A 25,551-nucleotide genomic window follows, 5' to 3' on the forward strand; every position below is an offset into this window, starting at 1 on the left:
ACTTGCAAATGGTGGAGGCAGGATATGAATCCAAACATTCTTGATCCAGAGTCAACGCTTTTAATCACTGGTTGTGCAGCCTCGCTTGCTGTGATGTCTCAAGTGCTAAGATGTCTAGAATGTATCATGTGACGTGTGTGAGTGTGTCTGTGTGTGTGTGTGTGCGTGCACGTGCTCATACAGAAAAGAAGTGGAGAAGTGAGTATCTTGGGAGACTGTGGAAATAGTAAAGGTATAACAAATGTAGTGGTCTGGGCTATAGAACTGAACACTGAATGAAAAATGTTGAATGACTTAAATGTCTTACAGGGAAAAGAGTTTTGAGGAAGAAATAGTCACTCACATTCAGTGCTGAGGAACAGTGAATCAGTATGTAAACTGAAAAGTGCTCCCTAGATTTTTCAGCCTGGAGACTGTTGTTATGGACAGATACTTAATTTTTTTATTACTTTTTTAACTTTAAAGTTTTTTTTCACTTTATTATTAGTTTCAAGTATACAGTACATTGGTTAGACATTTATATAGCTTATGAAACCATCCTCCTGATTGCTCTTTCTCTCCTCTGGCTCTACACCTAGCTGTTACATTACTGCTGACTGCATTCCCTATGCTGTGCTCCCCATCCATGTGACCGTCCATCAACTACTAATTTGTACTTCTTCAACTCTACATTGCTTTTTCCCAGCACCCCACCCTTCTGGCTGTCACCAGATTGTCCTCTATATTTGGGAGTCTGTTTTCAATTACTTTTTTTGTTGTTGTTCCTTAGATTCCACATATAAATGAAATCGTACGGTATTTATCTTTCTCGGTTTGACTTATTTCACTCAGCATATAACCTCTAGTTCCATCCACGTTGTTGCAAATGGTAAAAAACGGGCAGAACACCTGAACAGATATTTCTCCAAATAGGAAATTTGGATAGCCAAAGGACATAAACATGATGCTCAAGGTCACTAGTCATCAGAGAAATGCAAATTAAAACCACAATGAGCTATCACCTCCCACCTGTTAGAATGGCTGTCATCAATAAATCAAAGAACAAGTGTTGGCTAGAATGTGGAGAAAAGGGAACTCTCATGCATTGTTGGTGGGACTGAAAATTGGTACAGACACTATGGAAACAGTCTGGAGGTTTCTCAAAAAATTAAAACTGGATATACCTTTTGACCCAGCTATTGTACTTCTGGATATTTATCCAAAGAAAATTAAAAAAATTAATAAAGATCTATGGCCAAATACTTTAAATGTTGACCTTATTTTTTAGAAATCACAAATGGTGCAACAGACAAATAAGCACAATTGTATTTAACCCTATAATTTTGTTTTTCCAAAAAGATAACATAAATATGACCAAACTATGGTAGAAGAATGTTATTTCCTTTTGAGTCTTTAATTTTTTCCGGTCTATCAAAAATGTCAGCTATATTATTATACTCTATTTCTATATTAAAACTTTCAGAATAACTTTACATTACATAATATGTTCATTTTTATATTTATTAATTAAAATTGTCTTTTTCTGAGTAAAATATCTGCCAAAGAATACATTATCATATGAAATTATTGTTTCCGTTCTTGGCACAAGGTGATTTGCTTTCCTATATAGGTCAAAGAAATCATTTTGATAGCATTAGAAGTAAGATATAATGGTTTATACCTATGTTTTTTCTTAGATATAGATGACCCATCATAGTATATACTGCGTTAGAAAAAACATATAAGAATATAATGTAATAAGTTAGCTATCATGGTGAAATTATAGCAGTTGCAGTTCTTATTTAGAAAATAACTATCTCTAGCAATAGTAATTGGGTCACATATTAATAAGGTCAAAAAGGTAATGGTGATAGACTGACTGTTAGAGAATATAAATAAAAAAAAATTCAAAAGTCTCTTTTCCATCAAGAGTTTATGTATGCCTTTTTATCTTTGAAAAGAGAGATAGCATATCTTAATGCAGTTATTCAAAATTACAAATTCAAGCTTAATTACAAGATGAAAGAAATTTCTCTCTTGTCAGAAGACACTTGAGTTAGGAGCATTAAAATTATCCACATCTTGATCTCAGCTTCCTTTTCTTTTTTGCATGTCTAGACATAAAAGACTCAAATTTATATAAATATTTTTAAGTGTTCAGCATATTCAATACTATTTGTCTTTTTTTTTAGATTTTACACTTTTTAATAATATAAACCAAATAAATAGGTGTAATACCAATTAATGTATTTATTGCTTGAAGATTAATAAAACTATAAAAAATAAGTGAAAGTAATGAACTGTTATAGGTTTTTCATGTAACAATTATGCTGAGGTGTACATGACACAAATTTAGATTTTCACTGTAGTGTAGCATTCTATTTTTATGTTTATATTCAAGTAAAGTTGAATGTACCAAGTGTATGTTAGTAGATATTATTTTATACATTGTGTTTGATTAGATGATTTACATTTTAATTCTGTATTATAATTCTAAATGCTATAAATGTTACATACTATGATGAAAGGAAGATAAAACATTATTTTAAAGTTAGTTTTAAGACAAAATATTTAATATTCTTTGTAATTGAAAATAAAAGTTGGAAATTTATTTTTATTTTCAAAGAGCACATATTATTGTGAAATACTATAGAAAACTGAGTGGACCACTATATTGACCACTATACCTCTCTATCCCAAAATTGAAAAATTTTGCTTTGTCCTTATGATCCTGGGCAACATAGAAGAAGCACTCTGTAAATTGTGCAGCTCCTTAGCTTATATTAGCTGCAATTTTAACTGCAGCTCTATGGCAGAAACTCCCTATGATAATTTATCATCTTCACTTATTCTTGTTCACATGTCTTTATTTAAATTAAAAAGTTCAATCAAAGTTACACATGTACATTTTTTTTTTTTAACGTGGGTGGTACCAGAATGCTTATCATACAAATTTGCAGACAAAATTGTAGTTTTCCACTACTTGGGCACATTCATAGAGACAATTAAAATAACACTTTTAGCTCTTTAATCTGGTAGTTTTCTCCATATCTTAAAAATATATGTTTACTGATGTTTTTTGATTTAACAAGTATAGGCATTATTTGTTGATTTGTTAAGATAAAGGAGGACTTGGCTTTTAAAAAAATATTACCTCATGCACCATAACTATCTATGTATCTATATACATGAACCTATATATCTATACATCTGAATCTATATGCTTATAGATATCACAATTTAAGCTATTTTTGATAAACTCAGTTGAATTCTTTTAACTACCTCAACAGTGCTCATTGCAGAGACAGTTATTCATTTCTAATATTTATATTCATGTATAATTTTTACTGTTGTTTTCAATTTTCTTCCTATCCTATAATTTTTTTTTTTTTTTTTTTTTTTACCATTATCAAACCCTCAGCTGTACTCCACCATATCAGTTAGTCTACTTATATCCTGCCTTTCATTTCTCATTACTGCTCCCATGCACCCTGTAAATCTCTGGGCCTAACTGAATAGCTCTCATGATAGGACTTGCCTTCACTGCTCTCCTATAGTTACCTCATTTCTCTGGATCCTGCATCTTCCTTTTTTTTTTTTTTTGTTTATTCTCTCTCCTTTATGAGTTTTATCTCTTTGTCTCACATAGAGAATGATTGGAGCTAGAGATGGTTCCTATATACACATGGTCAGAGACACTTCTCTGAAGAGGTGATCTTTGATCTGAAGCTTGATCCATACAAAGTTTTATGAGGAATGGATATTCACATAGAAAGATCTTAAGGAAGTAGTGTGTTGTGGATGTTAGCAGCAGAGTAAAAGATAGAGCCTAGCATTATGGGTAAACTGAGAATGGTATCTTACAAGGTACAAGATTTATTCAAATAGGATCCAGGTTATTTAGGATCTTGTAGTTCATGATAAGAGTTTTGGATCTCATTTTCACTTTAATGAGATTCCACTGATCAGTTTTAAGCCAAGGAGTAATAGGAGGCAACCTTATAATATAAAAATGATGAGGGCAGGTATTTTGATAATCTGCATTTATTGATCTGAAGTAGGTGATGGTAAAATTGATAGCAAAAAGATTAAATATATTTCAATGTTGTGGACTAAGGGAGTAGAGATAGCTAGGAAAAAATATTTAATAATAGCAAATGCTAACATATTATATAAGATAACATTAAATAAGGAGTGAAGTCAACTAATGTCTTTTTTTTTCATTTAACAAATACACATCAAATTGAACAAGTATTTTCCAGACATAGAGTAGGTGCTGTGGCCATAATGATAAGACACATTCTCTTTCTCCAAAATGAGGAAACTGAAAATTAAATAAATATTTCATGGCACCTAAAGAGAAGCACCCAAATTTCTTGTACAAGCAATTGAGAAAAGAGTGACTCCATTAAGCTAGACTAGGGATATAAGAGAAAAAGCCTGTTTGGTGGTCCAGACTAACGATGGAACTGGGATTCAGGAGTGATATTTGAGTGGAGGAAAGGAAAGGAATAATTAGGGGAAAAAAAAGAGAAAATGAGGTACCTTTCTTCAATACTACCATGTACTAAGAACTGCTGCTAGTACTTTCATATGCCCTTGTTCATCACACATGACATATGTGGCCTCTCACTTTTATATTTGAGGAGTTCAAGTTTTGGTGAAGTTTTTGCCCAATTTTCTCTGGCTGTTGAGTACCAGTGAGATGGGACATCACTTGTAAAATTCTTAATCTTTTAGCAGGAAATGAAATGGGATTGCTCTTGCAGAGTTAATCTTTTTAGTAAAACTACTTAAGTTTTCTTCCCTCCTTTCTTTGGTAAAAGGCCCTCTTCCTCAAATCCTGACAATTGCCCCCAAACTGGTGACTCAGATCCTCTGGCTATTGATAAAGGTCATCAGCCCATTGTTAGCAGAAATGATGTTAAGTCAGACAGGGCCCTCAGAGTCCGAGAGGGAAGGGGACTTTAGGCTGAAGGTCTTTTTTACTTTTTAAGAAATATATTAACCAAGCATGTTTGCTTTTACTCACTTAATAGGCAAATCAATAACAGAAATTAATAGATCTATGGTTTAAATAATTTTGTATCATCTTTTCCTTGTCTAGAGACTGAGGTGGCACTTTAGCAGGAAACCCAAGACCCCACCTCAACTGAGGAAGGAAGGGAAAGAGCTCCATGAAATCCCTGTAGGCAGGCACTATGGCCATTCTCAGCAGGAAACAGATACAGAAGAGACTTCCCATCCCTCAACATCCATACCAATAATAAGGGGATTCATGGCTCTTAGAAAAGTGTTAAGCAGGAAAGTTAGGGGGTTTCGGGTCTGCCTGCAAAGACACTGAGGTCATCCTATAAGGGGTCCACCCTAATCCTCCCACAATTAAGCAAGCTAGAAGGCATTTTTTTTAAAACCCTCACAAAGAAACCAGTAGGCAGAGAATTAGGTACCAGTTTAAGACAGTCACTCGTACCTGTGCAATGAAGGCCCCAATGACCTTCAACTCACCTAAGCTTCATTATACCATCATTATAATATGATACATATGCCCAGAAGTTCATTAATATCATTATAACAGACTGAATTCTGTTATGCGCAGAAAGCAAAATGATGAATCACTGAGTCCTGTCAATCTTAATTGTCAATCAAAGAAGCCCACTCTAAGAAAAGTAACCACCTACAGCAAAAAGGAATAAAAACCTCAAAGGCTTTGTTACCTGGCCTTTTGAGCCACATTCTCTGGCTTGGGCCTGCTTCCATGGCTGGAAGTGTACTTTCCCTTCTAATAAAACTTTTCTTTTCTACTGTATTTTGGTGTCTTGCTCAATTCTTTGTTTGAGACATAGAACCTGGACAGCGCACCAGGAGAGGACCCCACTCTCCGGTAACACCAGGACCAGCATTCAATTACATGTCTGATTCATTAGGGTGATGCTCCTATTTTGTTGTATAAAATTTTGGGGAATGTTGGTATACAGTCATTATTTAAAGATGGGAATATATGAGGCCATATAGAGACAAAAGGAAGAGCATTTAGAATAAAAAAAATGAAGATTTAGAAATACCAGCATTGAGGAACAACTGGGGCTGAGGAAATGGCCGGAGGGTGAGTAAAAATAAAAGCTGTAGTGTCAAAGAAACCAAGAATAAAGACCATCTAAGAGAGAATATAGTATTTAATATTTGTAGCTCTGCTGGATATTTTTTATTGGTCTTTTCAGATGTACTTTCTGCCCATTTCTACTCTGCTCTCAGCCCCGGGAGGCTGACCTATATGGACTTCATCAATGGGTTACTATGCCTCCTGGTACCCTATTGGGTTGACCAGTGGAGAACACTCGCAGGAGATCAGTGGGAAGGATAAGAGTGAGTTTGAGCTGTGTATCCCCCAGCTTCATTTCCTCAGTGTGTCCCTCTGCTGGACTCCTATAGTGAAGGTCACAGGTCTTCTCTTCACACAGCTCTCTCCTTCCATGCTAGTCTATTTCTCCATTAGGGCCTAAGAGTAATAAAATCTCCTTTATTACTAGCCCAGAGTACCACACTGTCCTTTATCTATAGTTTCCCTATGCCTTGACCATATAGTCCTAAATATTCCTTATGAAACCATCCTCAAATTGCCCTAATTTGAATATGCCATCTGTTTCCTACTGGGATCTTGACTGAGAAAGGATAAAAACACTATTGTTAACAACATCATTATTAACCTGCTTAAAAATGTGTTTTTATGACCTTGCGGTATTTTCTGATATCTTACTTTTAGAGTGTATTATTATATTTTTAAAGATGCATTTTATTTTTAATTTCCATTTTTATTTTGATTGTGTTTAGTAAAAGGCAAAATTCCAAATGTAAAAGTATCTTTGTTTCTTATTTTATACTAAGTAAGATTCTTGGTAGTATAATACATTCTCCACTCTTTCGTTTGTGAGGTACCTAGAGATTTCTAGGGAAGTTATTTAGGTATAGATATATGTGCTCATCTTTAAAAATGTTTTAGTCAATAATATTGGTTGAAATGGTTATGTTGAAGAGTAATAAGCTAGAAGACTTTTGTCTTAGTAAGAGTGGAGTGATATTTGAATATAGGATACAGTCATTATTGTGAAAGAAAGAAATCGTTTTTCAAAAACTTTGTTAAATGGAAAGCTGGTTAATCATTTTAAATGTTGCAGGTGATTGACTAGAAACAAAGACCATGTGTCAGAACAAAATCATTAATTCTTGAAATAGCCTCTTTTTTTATTTTTGGCAACTAACTAAATGACTACTTGAAAGATTGTAAAAAACAATAAAAACAAGCTCTTTTAACAGAATATCTTTATTCTAATGTGAAACCCATTAACTCTGGAGCATACTAAATTTAAATTCATAAGCTATAATCATATAAGATTTGTACTTCTAGATCATTCCTAATTGATATTAATAACTCAGAGTAATTTATTACCTAATGTTAATTTTTTAAAAAAATGAACATTTTTTTTTTTTTTAATGTAAGGATAGGGTTAAACATTTCAATCTTAAAACCGGTATTGAATATGTGGCAGTATTTTATATCTGGAAGTTTAGTTCGTGTATTTTTGTGTATTTATACTCTCTACCACACTCTCTCCCCTACCCACACTGGGCATCCCCAAAGTAATTTTTGCCTTCTTGATCCTATGTCAAAACAAAAATACAATGTCAATGAAGCTACCAACCTAGATTTGAATCAGACATATTCATTTTTGAGCTTGAAGTGTAATGTTTTCTACCAGCTAAGACTGGTCTCAGGAGAAGAGGGAGCAAAGTGGACTGGGTAATAAGTGGTGAAGGACTGGGAGTCCTCAAAGTGGGAAGTAAAAGAAAGAACTTCCATCAAGGAGGAAGCGGAAAAGAGTGAAGGTATCCTGCACTGTTTCCTGTAACAGCTCCCTCCCTTCATTTACGGTCTTGGATACTTGAAGTTCCAATCCCGAAAAATAAAAAGATATTATAATGCAGTGTGATAAATCATCTAGGATGTTCTGGAAACACACAGAAGGATTCTTAAAACAAACAGCCTGTATCAGGAAAGCCTTCTCAGCAGGAGTGAGCTTTGAACTGAGTTCTGAAGGAAGGGCCTCTGACTTAGCCAGCAGTGTGCTACAGGAACAGCCCAGGAAACTGAAGCATCATTTATAGAGACAGGACAAAAAAACATGAACAGTTCAGTGAATAGTAAGCAAACAGTATGTCTGGAGCTTAAGGTATAGTAGGAAAATGGAAGAGGGAGAAAGATTGCTAAGAGATAGAACTGGCCAGGTACGTTGAACTAGGTCACAACACAGTTTGAACTTGCTGTTTACGAAAAGCTGTTAAGGGTTAAGGACAGGAGGAGTCATGGTCAGCTTTATGGTTTAAAATAATAATTTTCATAGTAGTGCAAAGCATATATTGGTTGGTTAGAAAATTATAGAGTATAATAGAAAGTGAGAAAAACTGTTGTGCTGCCTTACTTTAAATAGGAAGTAATGAAGACAGAAATTAGTGCAGCATTGCAGGTGAAACAGATGAAATAAACCTGAGAAACATTCATGAAATGGTCGAATATGGAGGGAAGACCATGTAAAGGAGAAGGAAGAAATCTATCATGTTTCTCAGGAGGATTTGCATTCACTGTAGTAATAAAAAATATGGCACAGATTCTGGGAAAGATATCGAATTTAAATTTGAGATGTCCTTGACACACTCAGATAGAGATATCTAAGGAATGTTATTTGGTGCCTGTATCACTGGACAGGGAATCGAGCCTCTCTTCCCCGAACTCTGCCCCAGTTCCACCCATTTTGTCAGCCAGACACGTCAGGACTTTCCCAACTGTGGACACGTGAAGACAAGTCGAAGGCCACAGTTGTTCCATGCTACAAAATATTTTTGACCCTGGCCAATAATTCATTAAACAAAATGAGATTCTGATACATATATTCAGTCAATTATTCTTAGTTATCTGCCATCCTATAGAGAATGTAAAAATTCAAACTGGTAGATATTTCCATGTGATCTTTTTCTCCCCTCCCAGCTTTATTGAGATATAATTGACATATAACATTGTGTAAGTTTAAGGTATAAATTGTGTTGATTTGATATGCTCACATATGGCAAAAACGGTTACCATAGCATTAGCTAACACATCATATAATTAACATTTTTTTTTTTTTTGGTGTGTGTGTGAAACATTTAATATCTACTCTCTTAGCAACTTTCAGTATATAACACAAACTGTAATCACAACACTATACATTAGATCTCTTGAACTTATTCATCTCATAACTGTGTCATATGATCCAGCAATACCACTTCTGGGTATACAGCCAAAGGAAATGCAACAGAAGAGATATCTGCATTCCCCTGTTCACTGCAGCATTATTCACAATAGCTAACATATGGAAACAATCAAACTGTTCTTTAATTGATTAATGGATAGAAAGGTGTGGTGTACATATACAATGAAATATTATTCAGCCATTAGAAAGGGCATCCTGCAATTCATGGCAACGTGGATGGACCATGAGGGCATTATGTTAAGTGAAATAAATCAGACAGAGAAAGACAAGTGCTATATGATACACTTATATGTGGAATCTAAAAACACTGAACTCATAGAAACAGAGACTAAACTGGTGGTTATCAGGTATTGGATGGTAAGCAAGGAAATGGGGAGAATTAGGCCAAAGAGTACAAACTTCCGTGTGATCTTTTACAAGGCATTGGGCCAAGTTTTGAAGTGGATTAACTTTCTGAAATATATTTTTCTTGGGACGTGTAAAATTGCATTATCTAATCAAACATCAAAGGCAAGGAAAAAAAGGGTTTTCATTAGCATGTTATACTCAGTTAAGAGTTGCAGGGGTCTTTTCAGCTTGGGAAATGAAATTTATAGGCATATGTGATAACTCATTAAGCTTGCTATGGTTTCAGTTTTGACTAAATCTGTCAGCCTGAATTTTCACTTCACTGAAAACTGTCATATGACTAGAATTATGTCATAGTAAGACACAAAGTGAATATTATGATACAAATGATGTTATTCCTTACAATTATTTAGTTCATGCTTCATGCTATTATATTGTATTATTCTTTGGAATCGAGAACTACTTTAGATTCACAAAGCCATAAACTTTAAGTATTTAACATGTGTCTATTCTCCAGGTTAGAGAATAAAAGAGAAAGTTGTCCTGAAAAGAAAAATAACACCAATAATCTTATTGTATAACCATTGGTATTACGCTCTTCACCATACTTCAGTTTGCTGTGGAGCAGGTGAAGCCCAGAGGGTGCCTGGATGCAGGGGCCACCATCCCCGCCATGTCAAAATAGGACTCTGGGGCCTCTTGTAGCAGCTCCTCAAGCCGCAGCACTTGTTTCTCAGGTCCTTATAACACAAAAGCTACCCTTGCCATCTCTGAAGCATGGAAGTGGACACTTGTTATTGCCACTTGCTGAACCCTGTTCCCGCTTCTCCCTATTCCCACTCTCCCTCCCTCTCTTTCTTATCCTTTCTCCCTAGTTGCCAACTTCTGCCTTCTCAACATCCTGGATTCTCAAATTAAAGCCTAGGGAGGACTGGGGGGAAGTGGTAACTTGTATTTGTCTAGAAATTTCTCTTTGGGGCTGTGAAATAACAATGGCTGCTGTGATGTGAGCAGGCCATACTCAGAAACCACTCTTTCTTCTAAGCTTCCTACAATATTCAGAACAGGACATCAAATAGTTTCCCAATAAATGGTTCTCTTGTACATTTTGTCTGTAGCCACAAAATGATGGTAACATGAGTGGTAAAAATTTGACAGCTTCTATCAAATAAAAATGTGATTATTTTACAAAATGGATAATGTTCTTTATTACCCCAGACTAGGATACGATAATAATTTTTTGCTTTGTTTCCCTATGCTTTATTTTTCACATTACACATTGAGCAACTGTATCATCAGTCATAAATATACATAATCTAATCACAAATGGACATCAATAAAATCTCATTAATTTAAGATAATTGGAGGAAAGACCAATCTGAAATGCATACACACACACACACACATGCACACACACAACAAACACATGCATACACACACTGTTTTGAAGGAAATAACATTTTATTTCTTCGAATGCTAGCAATAGTTTAATGAGGCAACAATAGCATTACTAAAGAGAGGATGTAGCATAATATTTAAAGATAAAATATGAATGTAATTAGCATGTCAATTATATGTAAAATGTTTGAAAAAGACTTGTCATTTTAAGTTATTTTACTTCTCTTTTGAAATCCTTTATTTGTCAAATTCCTTCTTTAGTCTCACAGTCATATATGAAAAATTACAAGTGCCAAATGAATAGTTTTACTCTTCCTCTTCTTCATTTCCAATTCATTCCACAGAATAAGTACATGCTTAAATTTTAAAACCTTATCTTTTTTTACCCTTAAAAGAAAGTTCTTCATGCATTTTTAAGTTAAGATTTTAATAATTGAGGGAAAAAATAAAGGGCTTACCATATGACTCCAGCCTATATTTCCCATCTGGAATGCAAAATGGTATCATAAGAAGGTATGCTTTTCCTTATTTCTCTTTCTCTCCTAGTTCTTCTATCATCCACTAGTAATTTATTAATAGCCATGACCTGAGGCAGATTTATCATGAAGCTAATGAAGCTTCAGCTTCAGGGCCCCTCACTTGCGCTGATCTCTTCTAAAATCCTGAGATGAGTCCTAGGAATATGTTCACATAACCTTATCTTTTTGTTAAGTCTTCTAAAGTAAGATTGTATAACTCCAAGTTAAGCTACCCCATATTCTTTTTCCATTCTGAAATCTTCTTCTCTGTCATACTTCTCCTTGGATTGCATAATTTTGAGTGGCCAGGGGCATTTTGGGGACCTAGTTAAGGGTGACAAAATTGAGAATACATTTAGTTTGAGCTTTATGAGTAATATTTATGAGGTTCACAGCCACTCGTGAGTATAATTAGCTTATTAGCTGTTGTGGTGCAGGCATGGATTTCAGGAATACTCCTGACTTCCACTGTGCTGACCCACTTGGCATTGTGACAATGAGTTACAAGTCCCAATGTCATATAAAATGTGAATGCATAACAAAAATTGTGTGGATTTATTTAAGATTAATCAACACACAAGAAAACTTAAAATGCTATACATTTTATAAAATATAAAAGAAACATTATGGATATTTCCCAAAATTTGTTGTTGCCTTAGTTTGTGTTGTCTTAAGGTAGCATGTGAGGCAAAGATTTGAGTGCAGATGGTTTGTATAGGACATAATCCATATTCACAGGACTAAGACATTAGGGAGAAAAAAGTCCATATGTTATTGTGGATTTTGCTGTAGACAAACAGGCACAATTACACTGGAACTTAGAAAAGTAAAGGAAATGCCTCTCAGAATCATCACATCAGTCTAAAGGAGGAAAAGCTGGGGGCATTTATGGAAGATTTATGGGTGTTAATGACCCTCCACTCCAACCGAGCTCCTTTGTGAACTGAGTAGGCACCAAGCAGAAAAGCAGAGAGATGCACCAATGAGGTGAACGTTGGTAGATGCACCCAGTTACTCATCAAAATTGAGATTGAAATCTGAGGTGTGCCTGAGAGATGTGATGTGAGAAATAAAAAGTATCAGCTGCAGGTAATAGTTTTATCTCCATTTTTTTTTTTTTTTTTTTTTAACGAGGAAATTGAAGTCCAGTGAGGCTGAGTCAGTTTCCTAGCAGAGAAGATTGCATAGCACACAGGTGATAGAGAAAAGATTTCAATGTGCACTTATCTGGTGCCAAAGATAACTCATTTTCTATCACATCACATCTAAGCCAATGAATCATATACACTTGGCACTGTTCAGTGAAATAAAATTGCTGACTTGGGCTGATGGGAGCAGATGAAGCTAATGTGGTGGTTAAGTACCGTGCTATTCTTTTCCTAGAGTCTGCTGTTGGGCTATTCATTTGCAGAAAAGCATATTTACCTTTGTGAATATATCACTTATCCATATAGACCCGATGGACATCCTGGATTATTAGGTGTAATACAATATAAAAAATTCAATAAAAAATACAATATAAAAAATTGTTAAACCCAGTCAAGGAGAGTTGTAGTTATCCATGTTATCTCAGTTCAAAGGCAGGAGGAATAGTCATACTCTAGTATAGATGACTTACAGTGAAGTTTTATATATCTGGCTCCAGGTAAAGGCAAAAGGAGAATACAATGAACATTTACTAACTATTTACTTCCATGTCTGACACTACATATGTTTTTAATTGAAATACTTTAATGAGGCCATTGCATGATTAAATAAATAGCTGCTTGACTCCTGAATGCCACGGCCCACTAGCATTCGGGAGTCAAGCACCTATGCTAGACAATACTGAGATTTACCAGGACTTTGTCTGTCTTCTGTCTCCAGCACAAGGAGGTCTACACTGACCAAGTCATGTGACTGATCCTGGAAATGAAATGTGAGCTGAAATGACAGGTGCCACTTCTAAACCAAAGTGCTTAATTCCTGATGCTCAACTCACTGGCCCTTTTTTCCCCAGAGATGCAGAGAGTGGAAATGGATGTTCATGCAGAGGAGCCACAGAGGAATTTATCCTGGAATGCTGAGCCACCCTATGCAAAACAGCTTCTTTGGAGCAAGAGTGGCCTTTACAAGTGTGAGAAATAAACTTTTTTTTCTGTTGGGCAAGTGAGACAATTGAGACTGCTTGATACTATAGCATACCATGGCCTAAACTGACTAATTAAATGGCAGGATAAAATCTGGACACAAGCCAATGTGACTTCAAAGGACATGTATGCTCTTTTATGTGCAAAATATTGTCTCCTGCTTCCAGGTTATTTTATTTTATAAATGGTTATCATATGTTTGTTTATAAAAGTAATTCATGAACTGTATGAACATTTCATGAAATACGGAATATACTCAAATGAAAATCATCAAATATTCCTGACACAATAAAATTTTGGTGCATATATTATCACTTTCATTTTCTTTGTATACATACATATATATTTTTACAGTGTTGAAATATTACTGAAAGTAAACTATAGTAAGATTACTGCTTTTTACATAAAAATATTATTTCTAAGTTCTGTGCAATGTCATTAGATGTACTTTGTAAACTTGTTTTCTAAGGCAGTTTGGTTGGTGTAAGTATACAAATAATTCTATACCTTTGTTTCACTGACTACATTTCTTTTTCCTATTATATAGTGTGCATTCCTAATTAGTTTTTATTGCATAAAAGAATAGATATTCTGTTATTCTGATATAGGATCCTGGCCTAATATGATAAGAAATGTCCCTAAATTCTGTCTTATACACCAATAGCTAAGTTCCTCACAATTTTTATAAAATATAAAACAAAATCAATCAGATATCCAAGTAAAGTAACAGCTGAGTGGTTGACTGAGCTGACCAATTGCTTGCCTTACAAACAGTCCTATAAAAACAAAATCTTGTATTTCTTACTCTGAAATTTATCTTAAATATATATCTTTGTTCTATACTTTTTTTTTGCATACCTGAGGTTTCTGAAAATTGTTATAGCACTTAAACTCATATTGTAATGATCAGGTTGTATATGAAATGGTTAGAAGTCAAAATGCCTGGAACTGTGAACTTTCCAACCACAGAACTGATATATGTCACAGAAAAAAAAAAAAAACTTATGATAAATTTTAAAAAGGAAAAAGATTATACCTATATTTCATTTGATGAAAAAACTCAACCCATGAGAAAATAAGCATTTTTATTTGTCAAGACATTTAAAAAGACTCTGTGCTTCCCCTCACCTAGATGTTAGGATTCATAAAAGGCAAAAAAAAAAAAAAGTAATGATTATTGAGATAATTTCATAAGTCATTCACCACAGACTTATCAATATAGTACAGCCTGTTCTTTTGCTTTGCTTTCCCCCCAATTTATCTGTCACTGACATAGATGTCATTTTTCAGCTTTTTCTAGTAGCACTACTCATTTACTTTTGCAGAAAATATAAGTGGTGAAATCATCTGAAGCTTAGCCAGGTATAATGAGTCACTAGCATCCCACCAACAGAAAATGACTTCTATTCCAGACTTTAAAATATTGTGCATGAATTTGTAGGATTATGAAAACAGCCGTAGCAGAAACTGCAGGTAGAAATTCTTTATACACATAACACCTCAATAGGCAGCTATACCTCTAGTCTTCCCACATATCCAGCTAAAAAAGACACATTGAAAAAAGGCTCACTCCAAGTGTCTAACCCTGTCATATTTTTTTCATGTAGAGCCCATGATGGTCGAGTGCTTTAGGGAACTTACATATTCCTTATGAGTGGGCAACTAAGATTTTGCTAGGATACGAGGTATCTGCAGAAATTCAGCAGAGTTCTGGAATAATAAAGATGACAACAAAACACTAGCTACAGTTACCTTTTATTTAGTGATTACCATGTGATAGCCACTTATACTAGGAATTTTAGAGGTTATCAAGCCTAACAAGTGTATAAAATAGGCATGTCCAGATTATAAATGAGGAGACTAAAATGGTTAGATAACTTGTACAATGTCACACAATTAAGATGTGAAGGAGACAATATTCAAAGATAGACAATATCCAAAGCCTGTGCTCTTAACCATTTTGTTATATTGTCTCTATGTCTGAGTTAACCTCACAGATCACCTTGCCACTTAATAGTCGTGTGACATTGAGCAAGAGAGTTAACATTCCTTCAATTTCTCCTCTGAATAATTAATGTCCTGCCTTCATCAGGGGGTTATTGTGAATATCAGAAGGAGCTAACAAATGTCAAAGTGCTCTGTCAGCTTGAAATGCCATATAAATGTGAACTATTTTATAGTCACCATTATCGGTCATAGTAATTGTTTTCATAATGGGAACCATCCTGCAGTTTCTCTCGTGTAAAGAATGAGTCTAAAGCCTGGGACTCAGACTGTGGTCCACAGAGCTGCAATTTCAGCATTTCCTGGGAATTTTTTAGAAATGCAGAATCTTAGGCACCACCTACACCTACTGAATTAAAATACTCAGTTTTACAAGATTTCCAGACAATTTTTAGGTATATTAACTTTGCAAAGCTCTTGCCTAGGGCAGTCCTGAAAACAGAGGCTAAATTAAGGGTTGAGAAGTTTTAGAGACTTTAGGTTTTGGTGTGGGTGTCAGCTCGGAATGCTTATAAATTGAACCAACCTCCTTCAAGTTTCGCCAGATCACTGGTATGTTCCTACATGAATGGATTAGAACATAAGATGCAAATATAGCCATTCATCTCAGGCAGTTTCTGAGTATCACAAATTGTACCAAGAGTCACGAGAATGGACTGGTCTGACAAACTCCCTTACAGCAACATTTGCAGCCCTAGCAAGTTGATCGATTGTGGCAACAGCTATATGTTTTATTCACCTAATTTACAAGCAATAATATTTTTTTCTTATTTTTTGCTTGCTTATTTCTATATTTCATTTTGTTGATGGTACCTATTTTCTTTTACTAGAGGAGAAATGGTATCCTGACCACTTCAGAGGGATCTGGCGGATATTGGGAATTGATATGGGTCATACACATCAAGCTTGCAAAATCTAAGGAGGCTATAAGAAAGAGGGGACATCTTCGGACAAACATAAGAAACATCATAGGAAGTTTTCATAGGATTCTCTTTATAAGTCAGTAAAGGAAATTAAATGAGAGGAATATGCACAGAATAATGAAAACAGTCAATTTAGGCAACAGACTTGTTAAAGTTTGACTATGGGAAAGAAATAAGGGAAAGCGGTGGTAATAATTAGTCTTCGAAATTATTTCCTTAAAGTAATTTTAGCTGAAAAACTAGCTGGAAACCCCTAAAGACAAATTGAGGAAAGAGATAGAATTTTTAACCGAAATATAATACAAAATAAAAGTATAACAAAACTAGAAGCTAAAGAATGAGCTCAAATGTCATCTTGTCAAAATACTACTTTCCATAATAACGGATTGCTCAGGAGGATAAAAAAATAATATGAAGCATAAAATTGTCTGAAATGTGTACTGTATAACCAAGATTTAAGAGGAGGTAAGGTCTATGGTGGTTAAAGGATCTCATCCAATCACACAACTGTTGGACTAATTCCACTGGACTAGAATTCAAGTTTTCTAACATATTCAAATATTCTTTCCAAAAATGTAGTAAAATATATTTAGCAGGAAAACATTTATCAGATGGATAATATCATAAAGAAGTTATGATATTAATGAGAAAATAAAAGTGTCTCTAAGTTGTTTTCTTTAGAATTGTCTGAGATCTACAAAGGCCTGCAGATTATTTCCAAAATTGCATGGTTTATATTTAGTGAAGAGGCCAGCCAGGCACTGTGGGAAGATGTCACAGTTTGTATAGAAATGGAATCAGATTTATGGGGAAAGAATTTTGAGGAATCTCAAGCTATATTTAAAATGATAGCATGAAGGAAAAGGCCTAAAGTTTTATAAACTATTATATTACATATACTTGAAGTAAACAGGTAGGATTTATAGCCATTTGAATGTGTCATGTGAATATGAAACCAAAGACAAACCTGGGGAAAATAATGAAATTATTGATTCTAGCTCCATTTGTCACCGTGAGTAATAAGCAAACAACAACAAAACAATATATCAAGGAACAAAAGTAAGTAACTCTACAAAATATTTTTTAAAAAATGGGATATCTATGGTGGTCTTACTAATTACACAATTCCAGAAGTTATTTGATTATTTGCTTATATAAAAACTGAAACTTCTATATGATAAATATACCATAAAAAAGCCATCTATACACACATAATATGTGTACACATAACATATTATAATATAAAGTATCTGTATAAACACATAAAAAATTATTAACCTTATTAGATGTCAAGAAAATGTCAATTGAAAGTTCAGTGAGATACTATTTTTCATCTATCAGGTTGATACAATCTGAGAAAGGTCTATTTCAGATGTTGATAATTTTATGAAACTTGTAGTTCTACACTATTGGTAGAAGTACAAATTGGTACAATATGTTTGGAAGTTTCTTTGGTATTATCTATGCACGTTTAAAATGAATTTATCACGTAGCCAAGAAAATCCAGTTTCAGTGAATATTCTTACATGATATATACATCTTTGTTTATTAAATATACAAATATTCTTGTGTAATGTTATTCATGCTTTGCAATAAGGAAAGAAGAGCGAATCCAAATGTCTCTCAGTAGAATGGATAAATGCATTATATGTGATAAATCTTTCAGAATAATTGCTGCATTTACAAAGAATGAGGTAGTTTATACAGAGTATTTATGTCATGACTATCTGTTATATGGTCCAGTGATATTAAGTTACAGAGGATATTTATATGCACACACATATACATATTTATATATGTATATATATTACCACCTCAGAATATTTATATAATTATATACTTTCCTATGTATTAAAACAAATGTGAAAATACAAAAGCAATATTGTTGTAATGGGTACTATGTGGAGGTGGCACTGGATAGAGATGAGACATCAGTTTTAATATTATAATTATTGCATTATTTGAATTTCTTATAGCACACAAGTAGATTTATAATGTAAAAATATAGATTAAAATACTTCTCTTTCTGTATCTTTATCATTTTCATAAAGGAGACTGCTGTTTTGTGACACTTCTGAACCTCTGCATCCTTTTTTGAGCACTGCCTCTCCTGTAGATGGACCATTAACTCTCCTCTCCATTAATAGCAATGTAATCACAAGATCAACATACTCAATATTATTAACAGTATGCTCTATTTCAATTCTAAAATTATTTTTACCTTGATTGTGACAAATTCAAAGAAAATTTTTGAATTAAAAAATGGCAAGAGAGTTAGCTCATCAGGATAAAATGAAACTAAAATGTCAGAAGTAAGACCGAGAAGGCAGATTATAAAAATAATAGTTTCCAAATATAATGTTTAGGTTATGAGAAAGAAAAAAGGTGATGACAAATTAGAAAGTCCAATGTCTTAATCACTCTGGATAGTTTCTCTTGATAACAAAAAGAGACATGTGAGCTATGAATAAGTTATATGGAAGAAATGTTAGAGACTATTTTTAAAATGTGGTTGCATCTGCCTTGTTTCAGTTTTGTGATTAGGTTTTAGTGCTCTCAGGCATCAACTATGCCATGATGCTCCTATAATTTTCTATCCTGATCCCTCAATTTTTAGTACCTTAGGGGGCTTCACAGTCGATTACAAGGGATGTCTCTAGTTTTGAAGCTTTTAACCTAGCTTTTAGTGCTGGGGTCAAGGATATTATTCTGTAGCATTGCAATCCGGTTATAGTCATATTCTAACATTAGCATTTCTTGCTAAGATTTTGTAAAAGAATATGATTTTGCATCTAAAGAGTCACCTTTTTGAGTCATCTGAAAATGAAAATCAATGACATTTTTACAATATCTTTCACCAAAAAGTTTCAAAGCATTTTCATGGTATTCATTAAGGTTTACAGGGTCATATATTTGTAGGTAGACAGAAGCTTTGTTTGAAATAGAGAATGAAAACACATTAATAGGACAAAGATAGACAATAAGGTCTATGGAGATGGAGAAAACATTATGGTTTAAAAAATAATTACATGCAATATAGAAAAAAATAAATTATTTAAGCCAAAAAGTGATTACTGAAGCCTTTTCTCATATTTAAGTGTGCTTAAGATAGCATCTGATCTATAGTATGCTGTGTCTAACACATAATAATAATAATAACTGTGTACCAGGCACTAGTCTAATTTTATATCAGCTATATGTTATTGTAATATACTCCCAACCATCCTGTTGCATTTAGAGTGTGCAGAGAGATTATAATTATCTTATTTTAAGATGAGGAAACTGAGACACTGTGATTTTAGGTTTCTTATCTAAAGTCATACATAAAAAGTAATAAAGGAGGATTTGAACTTAGGGAGATTGGCATATGTGTTTTATACTTAACCATTCATTGCACACCACAATGAATGATGATTGAGACCATCAGAAGTAGTCTTTGATACAGGCAAAGGAAGCAGCACTGGATGTATTTAAGGGACACCAGAAGGCCTCTTGCCCATTAAGTTCTTACTTAGTAAGTTCCATGTAACTTGAAGAGTCATTATTAGATAGTTTCACTAGAATAAAGCATTTTTATCATTGCTAAATATAGAATGTGATATAAACATGTAATTAATGGAAGAAAAATCTAAATGGATAATTAATAATAAATAGGTTTTTAACTTCCCAAGTTATCAAGGAAATACCAATTAAAGCTACAAAGCACATTTTCACTTCCTTTAGATTGGCAAAAATTAAAAAGTCTGACAATATCAACTGCTGGAGATGATGTGGAGATACAATAACTCTCATCTTTCAAAGATGAGAATACAAACTACTGTGGAGAGTAAACTGGAATTATCTAGTATAGTCACAGATGCTCATACACTTTGACGCAGCAATCTTACTTGTAGTTATCAACTTTAAAGAAATCTGAGCACATGTGCACAAAGAAACATTTGCGAAAAAAAAAAATTGCAACATTGCCTGTATGGAAAAAAACAAAAGAAAACATATAAATAAGTTAAAATGAATAAATAAAGGGCTATATCAATCAAAATGTATTAAAAATGAGTTGACCTATAAAGCAGGTTGTCAACAAAGATATACAAGATAATAAGATTTAAATAGTTTAAAAATTTCCAAAATAATACTTATTTTGGGGGGGGGGCATATATTTAAATGATATAATAATTTATAAACTTGTAGTAAACACTAAAGTAATGATAATGGTTACCTCTAGGAAGGGAGATCAAAAGAGGCCTAACTGGAGGTTTCAGTTTTGTCTTTTATGTTCTATTTAACATATGTATTAAAGTGAATAAGAAAAAATGTGGAGATTTGTTGAAGCTGGTGGTTGGTAACTCAATATTCATTATCCTTTATGATTTGTCCATATGAATAAAATATTTTACAATAAATGTAATATGTACTCATAAGAAAATGGAAATGCAAAACAAACAAACAAACAAACCCCCAAACAAATGACACCTCATTCATCCCATTACTTAAGTATAACTTTTAAAACACAATTTAAAAAATTCATTATAGTTTCTTACAGTCATAAGATTAATTTATAGCTGATGGTATAATACTATATAAACTTTGATGACCCCTTAGAGGTATGCCATGTGCTGTTTCCCCCAGCCTCTGTGAAAATGTTAATATTTTGGTCATGAAAACACATGAAAATATTATTGGACATCACACCTCAGGGTGACTTATGAATGATTGTTTTCCAATCATGGCTACTAATTTGAGGCTCTGTGACACTGTAAAACTAGGAGTCATACTTCCATAAAAAAAATAGGCAAAAGATTGATGTGCTTACAAGAGGACTGACAGAGGTCAATGGGCAGGTCAGTAGGCCTTTGGGTAGTTGGTGAGGAGAATGGACATTTGCATACATTATGGAGAGAGACTCTGTCAAAGATAAACTTAACCTGCTTTACAAATTTGCCTAGAGCTAGCCCTGAAGGGGATGATGAACAAATACACCAGATTTTAATGTTATGCTATATCTAATATGCAATTTGAAGCAATATCTTATTATTAGAAACATTGACCAAGACATAATTTATCATTAATATCTTAAAGGATTTAAACATTTCCAACCAGCACATTTTTTTGTAAAACATTCCTGGTGTGACTGATAGAAGAGTGTGAGCCTTCCTGTGTAGCCATGGGTGCACTTGTAAAATAGGTTCCTGATTTCCAGCACGGGCTCTATGAACCCAGCTCCACTTTCAGAAAAAGTTGGTAGGCCATATCATGGGGTAACTTAAGGGGTCAATGGACAGGCTGACTCCAAATTGTTGGTCTAACAATATGCGATTAGAGATTCCTTTTGTCATGTACTAAAACACTAGCCCTAGGAAGAGTATCATGTAAACACTGTCAGCTATCTCCTAGCTGTGTGAAGAAAGGAATAATTGAAATGTCAGACAGGTCTGTAATTAGGGTGAGGCAAGTGACATCATTTGCAGAGTCTCATTTTGTCATTCAAAATTTTGATATTTTGTCATGGATTTTTGTGCTAATTTTCATTTTTAAAATACTATATAGCATTAAAATATGATTTGTCTTGGTTACTGAGTTTTTTACTGCCCCTTACATTTTTGCCACGACCTAATCCCATTAGGATGAAGCAAAGTGACAGTGAAAATAAATGTGGGACTCAGAGAAAACCTTTACCTACAACTGCAGATGATATCATAGGTTCAAATACATATATAACTCTTCAAACTGTACTCACCTTATCTCTCTAGGTCTCATATGGTTTATTAGCTAATTTTAAAACAATTACTTTTTCTGAATCCTTACAAGTTTTTGTGACCCTTTACCTAACCTTTTTGATTCTTATTTTTCTTACCTATTAAATGGAAACAATTCCTTCTGTACAAGTTATTTAAGTGCTTGAAAATTATGCATACAGAATCTAGCTAGTACCCTGTAATATGGGTGGTTATGATAAATGTTTGTTGCAGTTGTTATTAAAAGTAAAAGAGGAGTAATTAAGGCTTCATGCTTATTCTTTCCAGATAACATATTTTAATAAATATTTAATAAATCTATCTGAATATAGGTTTCATTATATAATTTCCCCATATATCAGAACAGCTTTGCAAAGATATTGTTATATCTTTATCTTTCACTTACTTCAAGCTGTTGTTCAAATGTTAACTCCTAAGTGTGGTCTACCCTGACCACCCTATTAAAATTGCTATCACCTTCTCTCCCTGCTTGAGCCGTCCCTGTCTTTATTACTCTGCTTTATATGTCTGCCTAGCACCAGTTTTTAACTTGCTTATATCATCTCTCTTCCCACTAGGATGTGTGTTTCTTGATGCAAGTATTTTTGTCTGTTATGTTCATTAGTTTATTCCAAAACTGATTAGAGTGGTAGCCACAGGTGCTCAACAGTTTTTTTTTTTTTTCCTGAATTAAGGAATAGATTAATGATGAAATTAAAATTTATCATTTTTTTCTACATAAAAGATATATTTTTTGATTAAGCAAATTGACACATAATGTTAAAAAGGAAAATAACTTATTCAGAAACAGATAGCTAAATTCCTCAGTGTTACTTGGACTCTCAGCTTATGCTTTGAACAAAGGAGCTGTCTCTCTCCCTCCCTCTGAGTTAACTCATTTCCCATTTGCCTTGAGAATATTCCCTGGTGGCACTTGAGGCTGCAGTGTTTATCCCTAGATAACTCAAGGATTACAGTTCTAACCTTACCCCCAAAGTTTGCCTGAAATATCTCACTTTTAGTATTATTTTCTTATCGCTCTCGTATATCAGTAATCTTCGGAAACAAATGACATCATTATATTTATAGTATTTGGTTTTCAGTAGTTCGAGCACTGAAAATGTCAAATCCTAGAAAATGTAGCATTCCTACGCACGATGATAAATTAACACTGACAGTAAGCTGCACTTTTTTTTTCTCTAAATAGGAAAAGAATTAAATTAGCATGTACAAGAGCAGTTCTTTTCCTATGTACTTTTCTGTCGCTAACTCAGTCATACTCTTCATTACCTTACACCTGAACAGCTGTTACAGTTTCCAATTAATAATTTTTCTCTGCTGACTTATCCTTCACCTCTTTTTTACTTACTCATTCACGTATTCAGGTCATCTAGCAAAGAGCAATAATTATAGTCTTTTTGAAGACCTTAATACACCCTTGCTAACCACAGACAAAATTACCTTGACTTCTGGAACTCTTGCACTATGATACTTGAAGGAGGCACCACATGGACACAGGGTGATTCATTCTATTTATTTAACAAACATTTAGTGAGCATTCGTTATGAGCAAACACGGTATTGGGAGTTTTAGACATAACGATGAGTAAAAATTGATCTTGGTGTCCTTGTATAGATGGGTTTAAAATTACAGGTATAATGAAAAATGTGGTAGTATATATTTTAACTATCAACTGATACTTTTTTTCTCTCTCTCTATTTGAAGAATTCTTTTGTACCCTGTGGCTGGCTTACAGATCATCTGTATCCCCAGGAAAAGCAAATATAGCAGGAAATAAAACCCCTAATGTTCCTCATTAGAGGTTTGTAGTACTAAAAGGTAGTTAGATTTTTGTAATAGGTTATCTTTTGTTCAGAATAATAACATTTTTTATATTAAGTAATTTAATTCCAACTAAAAAATATAAAGTATTATTATTGTTTGATTTTAAAAATGATGAAACTGAAGTACAAGCTGAGGCAGCTCACCAGCCAAAGTTCCCAGAGCTGTTACATGGAAGAACCAGGTTTCCAACCCAGTGGTTGAAACCTCCTATCTGTTTTGGTGCCCAAGTGAAAAATAATTTAAGGAATTTTACCAATCATTGTTCATTCAGTGTTTGCAACCTCTAATGAAGAAAACTATTCAAGAAATAGATTTATATTTGTATTGTCTAATGAGTTGGGGGGGTGGAAACAATCATTTCAAAATGAGTAATGCCTTAAACAATTCCATAAACACTTATATATATTTCTTATATTTGTAGTGCATGTTATTATTTTCCTGAAAAATTAGACCGTTGGATTCAATTGCATGAGATGTACAAATTAGCCTAGTCATTCCCATGAACTGAATGCATCATTTTTCTAAAAAAATTATATTGACTCCCTATTGAACATCAAATAGATTTTAATACTTAATATTTTAAAGCATTCCTGGGGATCTAAAGGATAAATGTAACTGCTATTTATTCTCCATGTATGAATCCAGCTTCTTCTGTAGCAGGATGATTATTTAAGATAGTCTAAACCAACTTAGAAAAAAAAAAAAACAACTATTGTACTGTCTGCTGAATATACCAAACTAATGTAAGTCTAAACTTAGTTTTTATCTTTTCAATACAGGCATTTCCTGCGTTAATGTGTTTTTGTCTTTCTGGTCATGGGATGTTTCAGAATGGATAGAATATGTGTAGCTATTTGATATAACACATTTTTGACAAGGAAGTGTAAGTACCTTTCAGATATCCATCCAACTCATGTACTGGTTAATGAAAGGATCCTCTGTAACACATTCCCTCTTGGGGGGCTATTCTCAGCTTTTATAATTGACTTCTTTGGGAACCACACCGATATGCTTTTGTGAATGATGCCAGGACCACTGTTTCATTGCCAAGATAGGCACATGCTAATTTAAAGCCCTAAGTATCCTGGGGAATAAACAAACAAAGCCATGCAAGCCTCAGAGAATATCATTATAAATGATTTCATTCATTTCATTTAAAAATTCATATAAAAGAGACTCATCAATAAATGCACTGTTGCTTTAATGAATTGGCATCAAAATGACTTGAAATATCAATTTCATATCAACATTCCTCCTCTCCTTCTTCAGAAGAACTGCTGAAAATGCAACACAAGTATATTTTAAAAGTACTCAAAAGATATAACGAATCAATTCGTGTACTGCTGGGTAAGAGGACAGACTAACTATGA

This window comes from Rousettus aegyptiacus, unplaced genomic scaffold (assembly GCF_014176215.1).
Source record: "Rousettus aegyptiacus isolate mRouAeg1 unplaced genomic scaffold, mRouAeg1.p scaffold_m13_p_1, whole genome shotgun sequence".
Lineage (NCBI taxonomy): Eukaryota > Metazoa > Chordata > Mammalia > Chiroptera > Pteropodidae > Rousettus > Rousettus aegyptiacus.